Source organism: Tamandua tetradactyla, chromosome 23, assembly GCF_023851605.1.
Source record: "Tamandua tetradactyla isolate mTamTet1 chromosome 23, mTamTet1.pri, whole genome shotgun sequence".
NCBI classification, from domain to species: domain Eukaryota; kingdom Metazoa; phylum Chordata; class Mammalia; order Pilosa; family Myrmecophagidae; genus Tamandua; species Tamandua tetradactyla.
The window spans coordinates 37,161,863-37,176,098 of NC_135349.1; the positions used below are offsets into that span (position 1 = coordinate 37,161,863).

The following is a 14,236-nucleotide window of genomic DNA, read 5'->3' on the forward strand; positions in this document are numbered from 1 at the left end:
ATATTTCTATCTTTGTGCCAGTACCATGCTGTTTAACCACTGTGGCTTTATAATAAGTTTTAAAGTCAGGAAGTCTTAGTTTTTTCACTTTGCTCTTCTTTTTTAGTATATCTTTAGCTATTTGTGGTCTCTTTACCTTCCAAATGACTTTGATAACTAGCTTTTCCAAGTCTTCAAAGTAAGTTTTTGAAATTTTGATTATTATTGCTTTGAATCTGAAGAGCAATTTCTGTAGAATTGACATCTTAATGACATTCAACCTTCCTATCCATGAACATGTAATGTCTTTCCAACTATTTAGGTCATTTTTTTTATCTCTTTTAGCAATGTTTTGTAATTATCTGTGTACAAGTCCTTGACATCATTGGTTAAGCTTATTCCTAGATACCTGATTTTTTTTGGCCACTATTTTGGTCAGAATTTTTTCCTTAATTGTGTCCTTAGATAAGTCATTACTTGTATATAGAAACATTACCGACATTTGTACATTAATCTTGAATCCACCTGTATTACTTTTCTAATGCTGCCAGAAAGCAATCTACAAGAAATGGAATGGCTTTCAAAAAGGGAATTCTATAAGTTACAAGTTTACATTTCTAGTGCCAAGAAAATGTCCAAACTAAGGCACCAACAAGAGGTTACCTTCACTCAAGAAAGGCTGATGCCATCTGGAACACTTCTGTCAGCTGGAAGGCATATCACGTGGCTGGCATCTGCTGACCCCTTTCTCTTGGGCTCCATTGCTTTCAGCCTCTGTTTCCTATGGGGGTTCTTCACTTGGCATCTCTGGGACAGATAGGAAGATAGGTTCATCTTCCTATGGGCCTTCACTTAGCTTCTCTGGGACACAACTATGGGTTCTGGTGTCCTTGGCATCCCATGGGAAGGCACATAGTGTCAGGTACTGGGCCCTGCATCTCTGAACATCTGGGTCTTGTGTTGGCTCTGTCAGCTCTGAAGCAATTGTTCTCCAAGTGTTAGCCACTGCTCTGTCTGTCAGCACTCCAAGTATCTGAGGTTTCTCCAAAATGTTTCCCCTCTTAAAGGATTCCGGTAAACTAATCAAGACTCGCCTTGAAAGGGTGGAGTCACATCTCTATCTACTCAAAAGGTCATATCCACAATTGGGTGTGTCATGTCTCTGTGGAGATAATCTAATCAAAATATTCTGCCCTGCAATTTTGATTCAGGAATAAAAGAAATGAATGCCTCCACAAGGTTGGATCAGGTTTAAGACATGGCTTTTTGGGGGTACATAAAATTTCAAACCAGCACATTATCACTTTCCTGAATTTGTTTTTTAGCTCAAGAGGCATCACCATAGATTTCTTAATTTTCTAAGTATAGGATCATGTCATCTCCAAATAATGAAAATTTTACTTCTTCCTTTCCTATTTGGATGCCTTTTATTTCTTTCTCTGCTCTAATCGCTCCAGGTAGGACTTCTAGTACAATGCTGAATAATAGTTGTGACAATGGGCATCCTGATTTTAGGGGGGATGATTTCAATCTCTTACCATTCCTGATTTTAGGGGGAATGATTTCAATCTCTCACCATTAACTATGATGCTGGCTATGGGTTTTTCACATATGCTCTTTATCATATTGAGGAAGGTTCCTTCAATTTCTACCTTTTGAGATTTTTTTTTATCAAAAAAGGATGCAAACAAATATTTGTTCAGTGTCAATTGAAATGATCATGTGATTTTTTCCTTTCAATTTTTAATATGATATATTACACTGATTTTCTTCTGTTGAACCGCCCTTGCATTTCCAATGTATACCTCACTCATTCATGACATATAATTGCTATAATGTGTCATTGGATTTGATTTGTTAGTATTTTCTTGAGAATTTTTGCATCTATGTTAATCTATCCCTATATTGGTCTACAGTTTTCCTCTCTTATAGCATCTTTGTCCAATTTTGATATTAGAGTAATGTTAGCCTCATATAATGAGTTAGGTGGCTTTCCTTTTTCCTCAATTTTTGAAGATTTTGTGTAGGATTGAGGTTCTTTTTTGAATGTTTGATCAAATTCCCCTGTGAAGCTGACTGACTCTGGGCTTTTCTTCGTGGGAATATTTTTGATGACTGGTTGAATCTCTTTACTTGTAATTGATTTGTTGAGAACTTCTGTATCTTCTAGGTAGTTTTGTGTGTTTCTAGGAATTTGTCCATTTCATCTAATATGTCTAGTTTGTTGGCATATAGTTTTTCATAGTATTCACATGATTTTTAAAATTTCTTCAGGACTCATGGTAATGACTCCACTTTCATTTATGGTTTTATATATTTGTGTCTTGTCTCTTTTTTTCTTTGTCAGTCTAGCTAGGGGTCCATCAATTTTATGATTTTTCTCAAAGAACCAACTTTGGGTTTTGTTGATTGTTTCTTTCTCTAGATTCTCCAAGTGAGCAGTTAAGTCCTCAGTTTTTGCTCTTTCTTCTTCTTCTTTATTTTATTTATTTATTTATTTACTTTTGCATGGGCAGGTACTGGGAATCAAACCTGGGTCTCTGGCATAGCAGGCGAGAATTCTGCCACTGAGCCACCATCACACTGCCCTCTTCTTTTTTAACATAGGTATTTAGGGCAATAAATTTCTCTCTCAGCACTGCCTTTGCCACATCCCATAAGTTCTGATGTGTTGTATTCTCATTATCATTTATCTCCAGATATTTACTGATTTCTCTAGCAATTTCTTCTTTGACCCACTGATTATTTAAGAATGTGTTGTTTAATCTCCATATATTTGTGAAAGTTCTGGTTCTTCGGTTATTATAATTTCCAGCTTCATTCCGTTATCATCAAAGTGCTTTGATAATTTCAACTTATTATTATTAAGTGATAAAAACTAATTTTATGCCCCAGGATAATGTTCTATGTGCATTAAAGAAGTATATATATCCTGGTGTTTTGGAGTGTAATGATCTACATATGTCTATTAGATATAACTCTTATTATTTCATTGTCTACATTCTCTATCTCCTTGTTGATCCCATGTATGGTTGTTCTATCTATTGTGTAGAGTGGTGTATTGAAGATACCCACTATTATTGTTGAAACTTCTATAGCTACTTCAGTTTTTCCAATGCTTGTCTCATGTACTTTGGAGTTCCTTGATTTGGAGCATAAACATTTGTGATTATTTCTTCTTGGTGAATTGTCCCTTTTAATATGTAGTGTCCATCTTTGTCTCGTATGACATGTTTACATTTAAAGTATATTTTATTTGATATTCATATAGCTAATCCTATTTTCTTTTGGTTACCTCTTGCTAGAACCTCTTTTTCCAACCTTTCACTTTCAATCTTTCTGTCCTTGGGTCTAAGATGAGTCTCTTTTAAACAGTATGTAGATAGATTATAATTTTAATACATTTTGCCAATTTATGCCTTTTAATTGGTGAGTTTAGTCTGTAAATGTTCAATGTTATTATTGTAAAAGCAGTTCTTGAATCTATCATCTTATCCTTTAGTTTTTATGTGTCAGATCTATATATTATTTTCCCTCACTCTCTTTTTACTCTTTAAGTTACCATTACTGGTGCTCTTCGGTTATGTGCTCTCCTCCAGACCTCCTTCTCCTGTCTTATTGTTTCAACTGACAGGACCCTTTTGGTGTTTCTTGTAGGACATGTCCTTTTTGACTAGTTCTCTCAATTCTTGTTTGGCTTTGAAGATTTTAATCTCTCCCTCAATCTTGAAGGTTGTTCTAGTTTGCTAGCTGCCAGAATGCAACACATCAGAGATGGATTGGCTTTTAATAAAAGGGGATTTATTTCATCAGTTATTCAGAGGAAAGGCAGCTAACTTTCAGCTGAGGTTCTTTCTTATGTGGGAAGGCACAGGGTGATCTCTGCTGGCCTTCTCTCCAGGTCTCTGGTTCCAACAACTTTCCCCAGGGTGATTTCTTTCTGCATCTCCAAAGGCCTGGGCTGAGCTGTCAGTGCTGAGATGAGGTATGCTGAGCTCCTTGGCTGTGCTACATTGAGCTCTCTCATTTAAGCACCAGCCAATCAAATCAAACATTCATTGCAGCAGGCATGCCTGCTAGCTGACTGCAGATGTAATGAGCAACAGATGAGGTTCACGTACATTGGCTCATGTCCACAGCACTAGAAAACTAGGCACCTTCACCTAGTCAAGTTGACACCTGAATCTAACTACCACAAAGGACAATCTGGCTTGATAAAGAATTCTTGACTGAACTCTTCTCTTTCAGGATTTAAATATATCATACCACTGCTTTCTTGCCTCCATAGTGCCTGTAAGTAGTCCAAACTCAGTCTTATGTGTTTTCCCTTTTATGTAGTAGATCATTTTGCTCATGCTGCTTTTAGGACTTTATGCTTCTCTTCAACATTTGACAGTTTGATTAGTATGTGTCCTGGAGTAGCCCTATTTTGATTTATTCTATTTGGGATTCATTTGGCCTCATTGTTTTGCGTATTTATGTCTTTTATAAGGGTTAGAAAGTTTTCCCCAATTATATCTTCAACTCTTCTTCCAAGCTCTTTACTCTTCTCTTCTTCTGGAACACCAATGAATCATATTTGTGTGCCTTTTATTGTCCATCATTTCCCTAAGACCCAGTTCCAATTTTTCCACCTTTCTTGCCATTTGTTCTTGTGTGCACTCTAGTTCAATTGTTCTGCCTTATAGCTCACTTATTGTTCCTTCTGCTTCTTTGAATCTGCTATCATGTGTCTCTATGTTTGTAATTTGGTCTATTGTATCTTTCATCTCTGTGAGATCTACCATTTTCCCATTTAATCTTTCAAATTATTCTTTATGCTCTTCTAGTGTCTTCCTGATATCCTTTATTTCTTTATAAATATCCTTCAGTAGTTTTGTCTTCTGGGTCCTCCCCAGTGCTTGGGTTTAGTTTTTTAGCTGGGCCATTTCTACTTGGATGTTCATATGCTTTGTGATTTTCTGTTGTGTTCAGGGCATCTGATTATCATAACAAGGTTATTTTGAAAGTTGGCTTCCTTCACTCATCTAAAGTTTTGTATATACCTGGTTTTCCATTCATGTTTCCCTTTTGCACTTGTTTGTCAGTAATTCCCTGCAAAACCAAAGTCTAGATCTCATTTATAGAGTATAATTCTATTTGAGGGCCTATTAAGAGCTAGGCAGGTGTGCATGGAGAATTCAGTGGCAGAACACCCACCTGCCACTCAGAAGACTCAGGTTCGATTACCAGCTTTTGTACCTCATTCAAAATAAATAATAATAAAATAAAATAAAAATTTAAAAAACTCACCCCAACAGCAGTAGGCCCCAAAGTCATAAAGAATCACCCCAAGATATATTAGGAATGAACTCAGACTGGTGCCCAGAGAAGAAAAATAAAATAGAAAAATAAAAAATAAGAAATATAAATATAAATATTCAAAATATATAACTAACTATATAAATAAAAATAAAAGTAATAATAATAATACTTTTAAAATATAGAAAAAATGCATTTAAAATAAATCATAGGCAGATAGGGAGTTTGCCAAGCTGTACTTACCGCTTCTTCCCCACAGGTGGGTCTCTGGTGCATGTCTTCTCCTCAGACTCTCCCTTCTCTGATCAATGGCCAGCTGGAAAGATGGCCTGTGCAGTGGGGGGAATGCTCACAGAATGAATCAGCAGTATGGCTGGTCTTGGCATGCAGGATAAGGGAGCCTATTGCATTGGCCCAGGGAGAGGCTGATCTGCAGCTCCCAGTGCCCAATGGATCTACTGTTCACCACACTTGATGGACAGTCACTTGCAGTGCCTGACCAGGCAACTGCTCCCAGTGCCTGGGGCATAACCCTTTGTGGTGGATGGCCAGGCATGCCTCTAGGCGCCCCACAGGAACAACTATCCGGGAGCTGGGGCAGGTGGTGCAGAGGAATGGTCAGTTCCCTCAGATCCACATTTCCCTCAGAACTATACTTCCCTGCACACACGTCTGTCCCCGGTGGGGGTCATGGCTGATCATACATACCCACCCTGCTCTCTCTGTCCTAAGGCCCCCACTTCTCTCACCACAAAACACTGAAGACCCTGTTTGATCACTCACTCCCCTCTTATTCCCAGGACTGCATTTCTAGTCATTCTCTCCCCATCCCCTACCATGTCCCATGGAGCAGGGGTGAATTCAGTCTACCCCATTCAGTGTAGTTGGAGAGTTTTCTTTGACTAGGCAATACTAACAAAAACCAGAGGGTCAAAATATTAAAACAGAAGTTTTTCAAAGTCAATCACTTTTCAAACACGGCATGAAAGCATGACAAAATGAAAGCAATCACAGATTAGAAAATATCATATGCTTACTTAGCACAGGGAAAATCTTAACTTTAAAATTACTGACACACCAATGTGTCTAGTGTCTATCCGCAGCAGAAGCCTCACCCAGAATCTCCAGCCCCAGTCCTCCAGGGAAATTCCTGGGCAGCTGCTAGGCATGGAGCTGAGGGAGCTAGGAAAACTCCCATGGCTAACAGGACATGGATCAGGGTTGCATCTCAGAGCAGCATTTGAGTCCCAGCTGAGCCACCCAAACTGTCACCAAAAACATGGCTGTTTCATAGAGGGGTCTGCTTGACCCAGCACTACAAAGGAGAAACATGTCTATTAATGTGAAGGTGATTTATTGCAAGTGTACTTTTGCTAATTCCATAATTGTATGTTATTATTTTTTGATGTCCTCCCCAGGAGGGATTCCAAGATTTTAGGTCCCAATTCTCTTAGCTAACATAGCTCTCAACTTTGGCTAGGTCTCCTTTTCCTACATCTTAATTAAATAAAAACAAAACTGACAGGCCTGTAAAAAATTACTGACTGCACCACAGGCAACAATGGCCACTGACACAAATGGTAGCATTCCTACCATTTTCAACAGGAGCTCTATTCCCTCAGGTATTTTGGGAGCTTCCTTGTACTCACGTGGAGGTCCACAACAGTCAAGCAAGTGAGTAAACCCTCCCCACATCAAGGAAACAGGCCACCCCAGGATTACATCCACAGACTTAGAGTTTTCTTTTTAACTTGTTACTCATTTAGGTGGTGAACCACAGCTCTGACCAGGGCTTCTTCCTTAGTTGATCATGTGCCTCCCAGTGGGGGCCACGTGACAGCCACAGCAGCCTGGAGGCTCTCCTTTTCCTTATGAAATCTTAATCATCTGTAGCCTGCTGCAGGAGAACGAGTAATCCACCCAGGCAGTTTTGAGCATCCCCATACTTCCTCAATGGCCCCACACATCTAGGAAGTCAGCCACCCCTCACCACATGAACATTATAGGCATCCTGGGATTCTGCAGGGGTATCTCCGTTCCCATCAGTGGCCAGGGTTTCTTTGTTCTCCTGGCTGGCTCACCAATTTTTCAGCCCAATAGGGCTTTTTCAGCCAAAAGACCAAAGAAAACACTAGGCATTGACTGAGACATGAATTTTATTAGGGAACTTATGTACAGGAGACTCATGCAGCTCCATAGGTGGTGGTCCAGACTATGTAAGCAGTACCATGCAATTACGTGGAAGTTAACAGGGTCAGCTGTAGGGGCCCGAGACAAAGACATTTCATTGAACATGAAAGCACAGGTGCCCCATGGGTGGCCTCATGATGTGAAGGGAGGGAGAACAAAAAATTAGGTTGCTTTGTTGGATAATAGAACATCTTAAGTCTTTCTCAGAATGGATATAGATTGAAATTCTATTCAAGAGGGTCCTATGATTTAAGAGGTCTTGTTATTATAATTAACATGTGTGCAGAAGAATCTTTTGGATATAGCTTCTGTTTAATGTATAACCAGATAAGGTTATACATTAAAGTGGCTTGACCATTAACTTCTCCCTCTTAAGAGTGTTTCTTCCTCTGAGCTATGCTCTGGTCACATAGGTTGTTATGTGCTTAAGCCTGCATTTTCCTTTTTTTCCTATCCCAAGGGAAGGGTCCCTGACCCCCAGGTTGCCACAAAAACCTCCACCTTAGCAACTGAGGAAACAAGGACTAAAACTTGCCTGTAACTTTCCAATAAGATAACTTGGATGATGCCAGGTCTTAAACTTGTTTTAATTTTCTTGTGTATTATCCTCCAACTTGAAATATGTTTTCTAAGCTATTGTGATTTTCACATTTGTCAAAGAAAACCACAGGATGGTAGTTAAAGTGGCAGAACATATTTTATTCAAACTGCCTTAGCAGGATAGATGCGAAGTCAACAGCAGAGTTCGCACCTCCTGTTAGAACAGGGGTAACTTGATATTCCTAAAGGGCACAAGAAGGAATGAAAATGGGAACTGTGAAATTACTGAGGGTCTAGGAATGATCTGGAAGAAAAAAGGGGTACTGAAAGCTTGCTTCCAAGGGGTCTAGAAAAGGTCAGGCAATCTGGCAACAGCTTTAGGGAAGGGACTCGGGCAGTTGTGCGGTCTTTCTGAGAATAGTAAATTCTGTGGTTTAGACAAAAGGAGTATTGCCTCATCTTATGTAAGAGCTCAGGATAGGGTCAGGGGTCAACCCAGGGACATTGAATAGTATTAGGGAAGTTCACACTAAAATCTGGACAAGTTTCTAGTGAAATGCTTGGACAAGTAGCCAAGCCAAGCAGAGTATCTCAAGGAGTCACAAGTTCCAATCAAGTTGGGGTTTTTTCCTGTCTTACTCTGTTGGAATCATGGAAAAAATAGTACAAATATTCCCTAGGGTCTGGGAGAACAGACCAACAGATGTGTCACAATAAAGGGAAGAAATTGGAGAAGATGGGGAATCCCTCACAGAATTCACTTCTGCTCTGTTATTGCCCAGCACAATTATGTTAATAGCTCAGCTACTTCACAGCAAATAAGACTGGAATTAAGCTCCATCTAACAATAGATCCTAATTTAGCCACTTTTCCACCAAAAAATAAAATAAAATAACTTCACAGAAAGTGACTATATCTGAGGCCAGATTTCACTCTACCCATACAAAGGGAAGTTATTTGAGGAGGGTCCTTTCCTCTTGCCCTCGCTTTGGAAAGTGGGGTGCAGATACATTCCTTCCTCTCTTATGGTGGAGACAAAGCCTGTGTATGTCTCCCATTCCAGTCCACAATCCCAAGCACCAATTTTATCCCAGAAACTGAGTTCACCAAGGGTGGACAGGAGTTAAAATTGTGAATAATGCATGTGAGGAAGGGGGTCACATAGGAGGATCTAGTCAAAATGGGCCCATTTGACATGCACAGTAGCTTAGACTTTAGCCTATGTGACCTAAACCTCATTATAATACTAAAAATCATGCTCATTGTTATATTAAGGCTGCCGTTTTCTTACATGCATTCTGTGACAAAGCATAGAACCAATCTGCACATTCTCAGTAATTAGATATCTCTAATTACATCATCTAGAACCATTGTGTTTATCCTAAAACCTGCCCATCTTTTGATATTATAAAGCCATCAGAATTACTGCAGTGTAAGGAGACTTACTTTTTGGACCACCAGGCCAGGAGCTTCATGCATAGTAACAAACTTTTCTCTCTCTAATTCTCAGAATTGGTCATTTGAATGCATTGGGCAAAATTATCCACCACCTTTGGTAACAGGCATGGCAGTGCTGTTCACAAGGGTCCCAACCTGTTGTTCTATGATGTGCTGCTCTACATGGGGCTTGTCATCATCTTCCTCAGCCTCCTCTGGTGGATCTTCTGGTACAGCAGCAACATCAAAATGCCACTGAAGAGAACTTGATCTTTGTCAGGCCTTTCCACATGCACTCCTCCACTGTGGTAGAACTTCCCCCTAGAAGCCACCACTTCTCTCTCACTTTCAGTAAAATTTTCAACAACTTTTCATGGATCAGGAGGCTGCATCAACAGAGAGCCATTCACAGGCCTCTGTCTCTAAGTATGACCATCTTGGGCCAACTAAAAATATAGCCAGAAAGGAGAATGAGGACCCAAACATAATATAAATCATCAAGGAGATCAGCATTGTTCAAGACTTTTGTAAAGAGAATCTGGGTTCTGATCTTGAAGATAGAGGAAGTTCAGAGGTGGTTTGCTCTCCATACTCTGATGCTGATCTGCCATGATTTCACTGAAAGCCTTCTGGACTGGTCTCCAAGGGCCTTGCCCTCTCCAAAGAGCTTGTTTCTCTGGTCATACGTGTGTCTAGGAGTCTTCATGTTACCTCCTTAGCTTTGAAAACTTGCCTAAAAGAGCCAGCCAGCAGTCCCCTGGCTTCAACAATTTGGCTTCCAGTTGTCCTTTCCATGAAAAGCCAGCTTGCTGTCCACATGGTTCAAACAACTCAACCTCCAGCCCCCCATGCCTCTAAGCACCACCTTCAGGACCTGTGCTCCATAAGAACCAACCCTGGTGCTTGTGGCCTCATAAAGCCAGTTGCATAATCTTGCTCAGGCCTCTTGTAAGCCATTTCAGGCTTCTCAAATGTAGGATATGGACACTTAGATCTCTCCGATGCAGCCTCTGTCTGACCCCTTATTGTCTGACCATATTTATAGAGCTTCAGGTCTCTCCAGCTGTCCAGGACTCTCAGACCTTGTCCCTAACCCAAAAACCTCTCAGACAAGGCTGTTATCCAAGAGATTTTTGCAACCCAGTCTTCGAATGTTCGTGAATTTCATAATAACCCAATTGCTCAAGCTTCTGAGACTGACCCTATAACCCCAGAAACTACCTGATATCCCCCCATCAATTTGCTCTAAGAAAGCAGCTCCAATGACCCAAACCATGCAGTCAGTTTCCATTGAGTTTACCAGCCTCTGCTGCTGAGGAGAAAATACAGCCCTCTCTAGCACAGATTAGAACACAGTTGTTTGATTTGCAGCTGAGTCCTCTGCCAAGTGAGTGCCTTTGGAGGAATATTAAAGTACATTATTCCTTAATTGTTTCAGCATCTGTATTCTGATGGTTTCCTCAACTCTTTCACATCAGAAAATAAAGATAATAGAAATGAAATGGACTTTTAGCTTCAGGGGTTAGATATTTTGAACTTTTGTTTTTTATTTTTTTTATTTTTTTATTTTTTATTTTTTTATTAACGGAAAGAAAAAAAAAAGAAATTAACACAACATTTAGAAATCATACCGTTCTACATATGCACTCAGTAATTCTTAACATCATCACATAGATGCATGATCATTGTTTCTAAGGACATTTGCATCAGTTTAGAGGAACTAGCAACACAACAGAAAAAGATATAAAATGTTAATATAAAGAAAAGAAATAAAAGTAGTAATAATAGTAAAAAACAACAACAAACAAACCAACAAGCAAACAAACAAAAAAAAACCCTTTTTTTTTGCCATTTGCTATTTTGAGTTTTCAAAATCAGTTGTCCTGTCCTCTAGTTTGCTTATTCTTTCTTCTGCCTCTTCAAATTTGCTGTTGTGTGTCTTTAGTATGGTTTTTTTTTTTTGGTCTCCAGCATCTTTAATCTCAGTCATATTTGCTATTATTCTATTCATTCTTTCAAATTCCTCTTTATGCTCTTCTAGTGTCTTCTTGATATACTTTACATCATAGCCATCCTACTTCTTTTATTTAGTAGAGTTATATGAGCACATCTGATCAGTTGTTCTAACTTTCTGTGTTTCCTCTGGTGTTTTTATTTGGCTGTTAGGCTGGACTATATCTGTCTGCATCATGGTATGCTTAGTGATCTTCTATTGTCTTCATGGCATGTAAATATCTTGATTGGTTTACTTTTTAAGTTGATTTCCTTCATAAACCTGAAGCCTTGTATTTGCAGGATAGATGTGGAGCAGGATGCAGAGTGTGGTGTGGGTCACAACAGTGCAGTGATGTGTTGAAGTGCAGGTATAGGTGCAGGTTGGGGATGCTACGCTGGTGCCTGTGAGCATGGGTGTCCAGAGGTGGGGTGGATGTGGTTGTGCAGTCACATGGGTCTGGGAGGTAAGGCCCTGGTGTGTGCTGGTCAATGGTATGAGGCCCTTTTTGCACACGCAAAGAGCTCAGGGCAGCGATTCGGCATGCATAGGGGTGGATGTGGCCCGACTGTACAGGTCTGCACTTGCCCAGAGCTGGGGGGCATAACTGAGGGCTGTGCGCATGGGAATTATGGGAGGGCCATAAGCTAATTTACAGGTGTACAGAGCTTGGGGAGGGGGGGTGGGATGGGGTTGCACGACTGTATGGGCTGTGAGTGGGTGTAGCCAGGGTATGGAGGTAAGCATTTGCAGCGTTTATGTGCTGGCAACTGCCTGCAGGGGGCAGGGAGAGGGAGGAAGGGCTTGGAAGGGCAGGGTGAGATTGCACTTTTGCATGAGAGGTGGGTTGGGCTGGGACAGGCATGCATGCACTTGGGGTGGGGGTGGGGGGTGGATATGCATGCAAGGTTTTGATGGGCCAAGGGTGCTTGGAGCATGGGGAGGAAGGGCGGGTGACAGGGTTCAAGTGCATGGGGTGTGGGATGAGTTGTGTGTCACAGGGCTATGCTGGTGAGGGTACCATGTTCAAGGAACATGGCTTGGCTTACTTCCTAGTTCCCTTCTCCCCATCTCCCTGTCTATGCACTCCTGAGGGCTCCAGGCTTCCATGCTAGGCTGTTTGCACCAGCTGGATAGTCTTTGGTTCTCTGCTTCTTAGTTCCTCAGTTTTTGCAACCAGAGCCTCCTTATGTGATACAGAAGACCCTCCCACCATCTCAGTTGACTTCCCATTCCTTCTGTAGCTGTTCTTGGAGCAGGGTGAACTCGACCTATCCTATTCCACCATCTTCTCAGTACCCCCCCCCCCCCCTTTTCAGGTGCTTTTTAGCCATTTGTGTTTCCTCTTCAGAAAAATGTCTTTTCATTATTTCTTTGTTCATTGTATAATTGGGTTTGTTTGTCCTTTTGTTGTTGAGTTGTACGGTTTGTTTGTATATACTGGATATTACACACTTATCAGATATCTGTTTTCCAGATATTCTCTCTATTGAGTTGGCTGTCTCTTCAACTTTTTGACAAAATCCTTTGAAGCAAACAGGTGTTCAATCTTTTTTTTTTGTTTCTTTTTTTTTATTAATTAAAAAAAGAATTAACAAAACAATTAGAAATCATTCCAATCTACATGTACAATCAGTAATTCTTAATAACATCACATAGTTGCATATTCATCATTTCTTAGTACATTTGCATCGATTTAGAAAAAGAAATAAAAAGACAACAGAATAAGAATTAAAACAATAATAGAAAGAAAAAAAAACAAAAAAAAACAAAAACAAAAAACCTATACCTCACATGTAGCTTCATTCAGTGTTTTAACATAATTGCATTACAATTGGGTAGTATTGTGCTATCCATTTCTGAGTTTTTATATCCAGTCCCGTTGTACAGTCTGTATCCCTTCAGCTCCAATTATCCCTTCTCTTTTTTTTTTTAATTAACGGAAAAAAAAGAAATTAACCCAACATTTAGAGATCATACCATTCTACATATGCAATCATTAATTCTTAACATCATCACATAGATGCATGATCATCATTTCTTAGTACATTTACATTGGTTTAGAAGAACTAGCAACATAACCGAAAAAGATATAGAATGTTATATAGAGAAAAAAATAAAAGTAATAATAGTAAAATCAAAACAAAACAAAACAAAACAAAACAAAAACCTATAGCTCAGATGCAGCTTCATTCAGTGTTTTAACATGATTACTTTACAATTAGGTATTATTGTGCTGTCCATTTTTGAGTTTTTGTATCTAGTCCTGTTGCACAGTCTGTATCCCTTCAGCTTCAATTACCCATTGTCTTACCCTGTTTCTAACTCCTGCTGAACTCTGTTACCAATGACATATTTCAAGTTTATTCTCGAATGTCCGTTCACATCAGTGGGACCATACAGTATTTGTCCTTTAGTTTTTGGCTGGATTCACTCAGCATAATATTCTCTAGGTCCATCCATGTTATTACATGGTTCATAAGTTTATCTTGTCTTAAAGCTGCATAATATTCCATCGTATGTATATACCACAGTTTGTTTAGCCACTCTTCTGTTGATGGAGATTTTGGCTATTTCCGTCTCTTTGCAATTGTAAATAACGCTGCTATAAACATTGGTGTGCAAATGTCCGTTTGTGTCTTTGCCCTTAAGTCCTTTGAGTAGATACCTAGCAATGGTATTGCTGGGTCGAACTTTTGTTTTTTAAAACAGTACTCTTAGTGGGTGAGGGCTATTAAGGTTTTACTTTCTGTGCAAGATAATGAAATCCATTTATTTTATTTTAGTTTACTAAAA

General features: G+C 39.6%; 1 long non-coding RNA gene across 3 annotated transcripts in view; it reads right to left on the reverse strand.

Moving 5' to 3' along the window:
* LOC143666623 (uncharacterized) overlaps nucleotides 1-14,236 on the reverse strand; it is a 102,442-nt gene that overhangs the window by 5,735 nt on the left and 82,471 nt on the right. For all 3 annotated transcript variants that reach the window (XR_013167701.1, XR_013167700.1, XR_013167699.1), the window contains exon 4: nucleotides 5,524-5,609. This is a non-coding gene — a long non-coding RNA (uncharacterized LOC143666623). The remainder of the gene's footprint in view (nucleotides 1-5,523; nucleotides 5,610-14,236) is intronic.